The sequence below is a fragment of the Triticum dicoccoides genome, chromosome 4B (assembly GCF_002162155.2).
Source record: "Triticum dicoccoides isolate Atlit2015 ecotype Zavitan chromosome 4B, WEW_v2.0, whole genome shotgun sequence".
Taxonomy (NCBI): domain Eukaryota; kingdom Viridiplantae; phylum Streptophyta; class Magnoliopsida; order Poales; family Poaceae; genus Triticum; species Triticum dicoccoides.
This window is the reverse complement of record NC_041387.1, coordinates 347083618-347088112: the sequence shown is the minus strand read 5'-3', so window position 1 is coordinate 347088112 and position 4495 is coordinate 347083618. Positions and strand designations below refer to the sequence as shown.

The 4495-nt window shown below is 42.4% G+C and overlaps 1 long non-coding RNA gene across 1 annotated transcript; it reads right to left on the bottom strand.

The window, feature by feature from the left end:
• Positions 1–374: 374 nt before the first annotated feature.
• Positions 375–4487, bottom strand: LOC119296124. The gene is made up of 2 exons (XR_005144868.1): positions 2492–4487; positions 375–1313 (listed from the first exon to the last, which is right to left on the bottom strand). It is a non-coding gene; the product is annotated as an uncharacterized LOC119296124 (long non-coding RNA).
• Positions 4488–4495: the final 8 nt, after the last annotated feature.

Below are 4495 nucleotides of genomic sequence, written 5' to 3'. Positions count from 1 at the left end.
TATAACAATTAACAGGGGGAAGAAACAAGGTTTTAGGACAGAACATGAACATATCACATCACAGGCACACACATATGTATATATATATATCACACGTGCTGGAGCTAACACAAGGACTGAAAATCAAACAAGTACAAAGTTAACTAGTACAGGGACTAGTAAACAAGGTGAACACACAATTATACTAGCAGATTACTCAATCATAGAGCAAGATTTCTAGGACAATTAATTCTCACAGCCTTCAGAAATACAAGTCAAGCATTATATATTACAACTACCAAACATAACAAGCTACAGGTTGCCAACACTCTTAAAATCTGAATATAACAAAGCATTACACATCTCCTATTACAGAAAATTCAGAGAAGATTGAGAGGGAGAAAGAGAAATAGCAGTAAGAGGTTGAGGGCATCAGCAGCATGGGGTAGCAAGAAGCAGTAAAGCGCAATTGTAGCAACAGGTTCAGAGAAGGAGCAGCAAAAAGGTTCGGGCAAGAAGAGGAGCAGAGGAGGGACTTGGAGAGAAGCGAGGGGGGCGTCCAGGAGCTAGTGAGGAGCAACAACAAGTGTTGAGAGGAGCATCGGTTCAGCATCAGATCAGAGGAGCAGCAGCAGGAGGAGTTCAGGGAAGAAGACAGCAGCAAGAGGAGGGGAAGAAGAAAGAGGTTGAGAGGAGCAACGGGTGTGAGCAGCAGGCAGAGGGCACATGAGAAGAAGAAGTGGATCGCTGGTCAGGAGCGGCAGGGGGGTCGCACGGGGGTTCAGACTTCCTCGCCTCCCTGTCTGGTGAAGCACGCCATCAAGCAGGGGCGGCCTCGCCCTGGGGAAGACACCCTCGCCATCGTGTCTGATGGTGGGCGCGAGGTGGTGCTGGTGGGTGGTGTGTGGCGCTGTGGATGGTGGTGATGGAGTGGTGTTGATGGATGGCGGCGGTGGCTGATTGGATGGATGGATGTGGTGCTGGAGATGGATGGATGGATGGCGGGCTGCTTGGCGCGCCGCCACGCTGGCCTGGCCGCGACGGCGGCCGGAGGTGGGAGAAGGAGACAGGGGGAAGGAGAGGTGTTGCCAGGCCCGATGGGGATCGGCTGCGCTAGGGATTTTTGATCCCCTCCTCTGTTCTGTCTTTTTTTACTTTGGCCCTCCTCCTTTCTTCTTTCTTCCCAAGAAGATCCTCCTCTTCTTTTAGTTTGCTCCCCTACATTACTTCTTTCCTTCACGGTCAAGCCTTGACGTATTTCTTTCATGCCCTTCTCTCTTCTCGTTAGCCACATAGTAGAAGTCTTGACGATTATAGTGCCTTTGCGCACTTTTCTGCCAAATAAACAATTCACTAGTCAACATTCTCTTCTATGATTATCATTCAAATATTCAACAAGTCATAGCAAGAATGGATGGATATATCTCAATAAAAGGTGAATTTGTGTGCCCGAATAGTATATAAGAAATGTGCTTATCAAGTTCCCCCACACTTAAATCTTTGCTTGTCCTCAAGCAAAGGAAAAAAATTGATGGTGACACAACTCACACTGCCTAGTAAAGACGCACTTTCCGATAGATAGTAATTCCGACAATACTGGAACTAAGCAAATGTACTCTACTGAAGCTAAATTGTGATAAGAAATATTTTATAACACACTATAAATGTTCCAAGTCAATGGCCTTGAGTCAAAGTGAATACTAATAATCAAGAGTTGGCTCTGTCTTCAGCCCTGAGATAAGCTGGGACCCCAAAATCAATTAGAAAAACAAGTTACTTATTGAATTTAAAGCACAAGTGATGATATTATATCAGTCTCACCAAAGGAACATACCACCGATCCCAAGAACATGGTATACACCTGGCTTGACCAAATTATTAGTATATTTTTTTTGTTATTATCTCCCCAAAGGAACATACCACCGATCCCGGGAACATGGTATACACCTGGTTCGACAAATTATAGCATTTTTCATATAATTTTTTTTATAGTCCAATCTACCAGATTTCACAAGCCACCGATCCAGGGAACATGACATGCTACTATAGGTCGGTCGGACTTAAATTATTATAATTATTTTATTTAGTTATTTGAAAATTACTTAGCTTAAGTAAAACAGGAATAATTGAAAGAGGAATCCATAGCTAATGGCACTGTTTTTCACATACTACAGATCCAGAGATCATAGCTACTACTTAAGTGCCACCAGTTACTTAGCTTAACTTGGGACAGTCAGACACAGCACATCAATTCATTAGTAGGTTTCACTTAGACTCAAGGCATTCCCATTGAACATTTACATGGAGGTATAAAGTATTCATTATCAGAAATTACCATAAGAAGAATACAGCTGCATAGTTTTAGTATTAAGAGAATCGACAATCTTCTTGGAGTGAATCCTACTTTGCAGTGAAGAGTAAGGTGTCACAATGCAAAAAGAGTTTCAATGCAATAAAATGCCAGTTCTCGTACTAAATTTTCTAAAGGTTGATTCAAGTGGAACAGAATCACCTGGTATTTGTATACTCTTCTCTCCTACTTTCTTCTCTCCACTCTTCTCTGTTTGTGTTCCCTGTTTGTGCTCCCCTCATCGCCATGCTCCGACTCCACTAGGATCCCAAGGAATGTCACCTCGAACCTGGTCAGCATGTACTAAACAGTGCAGTAGCAAAAGCCTGAAATAGGACTCACACAAACAACTACATGTGATACGGTCGATGCCCTCCAAGTCATCAATGGAATATCCAATTATATAAGCATAACTATAAAGCACATGTTTAGGATGGCAGAAATCAGCATGGTCAATACTCACACGAGGATAACATTTATCATTAAGCTCAAGACTAGCATGAGGAAAGTAATTGTGATCATCACAAATGAGAGCAATGCCACTAACAGGGTATATATCATCATATCCAAGCAAATGAGTTTTCAAATCAATCTTAAGTGATGGTATCATGTAATGCAAGGTGGTAGGAAAGAAATCACAAGGCATCATGTCATCAAGAGGATTGAGTAAACCTAACACATCACGCTCTGGTATGACAATAGGCAAATAAATCTCATGTTCTTCATCTTCATCTACAACAGCTTCTTGTACTTCTTCAGGAGTAATAGATGATGAGCCTTCAACTTGATCACTTGGGAATTGGAGCTCTTGACCATCTTGTTCCTTGTCTTATAGTTCATCTTCTTCAATCTGAGGTATCTCTTGCTCAAGGCACTTGCTGACTTGCTCAACGAAATGTGAAGGTGTTGGAACCTCACATGTATCCATGGATATCTCAGCCACACTCAACTCAAGTTGTGAAGAAATAGTGCTGCCAGCGTTGATGTTCTTCTCAATCTTCCTTACTTCTTCCACTAGCTCTTTTCCACTCTTGATCTTCTTCATTTCATCTAGTATAACCTTCCTAATAGGATCGTCCTCGGCACTCCAAGTGAACTCGAGACTAAGCAATGTGAGCTTCTCTATATCATCAAATTCATCTTGTGTGGGCACTTGCACATGAGATTGCTCGAAAGGTGCTGGAGTTGTTGGTTGACCAAATGGAGGACCATTTAACTCCATTGGACACATCTCCTGGTATTGAGGTGTATGAGTAGGAGGTGAATAAATCTATTGTGGAGCATAGTTGTGGTTCTCCTCATTGTACCTGAATCCCTGCATTGGATAACTAGAGGCAAACAGTGAGATGTCAGGGTTATTGCTCCTATATGACATATTCTGGTTTTCAGGCCACCCATGTGTGTAATTGTTTTGGTATGAGCTAGGCGGTGGGGTGAAGCTCATGCCATAACAATCAGGAGGGTGAGAGTAACCACGCTGACATTCAGCGGGTGAATGGCCCTGAAATCCACAAATATGGCATGTAGGAGCAACATAAGGATGACCTCTAGAATAAGGATCATAAGAGCTAGGCCTATCCTCAAAAACTCCTTCTCGCTGCCGAGCTAAATCATCTAATCGATGGGAAATCTTACCTATCAGTTCTTGAACACTTTCCGTGCTGTTTGTAGTGTTGCTCGCATAAGCCTGATGATCTGAATAGTAAGCCATAACCGAGAGGATAATCCAACCCGCAAAAAGGAAAAGAAGACAAAAAGATACTAACTAGAACAAGGGTTAGTGGCTAGAGATATATCACAAATATATAAAGCACAAAAAGGAAACAAGCTAAACCTAGTCTAAAGCCTCACACAAACGCTCGACGCTAGTCCCCGGCAACGGCGCCAAAATGATCAATTGAAAGTACAGCGGGGTTTTTACGCCCAAACTGCGAGTGTCGTGTTCTCCACAGGGACTAGGCGACGGCAACTATGCTCGGCTAAAGCTAGGTGACAGAATACAAGTGATGATTGCGAGGAATTATAAACTAACACTAACAAGGATAGCAACAATGGAAATGACACAGTAGCAAAGGGAGATGAAGATTATCTTTACTCTGTCTTTTTGATATTTTTGTTATGCTTGAGAAAGAAAATGCTAAAACAAGCAAACATCAAACAAAGGAA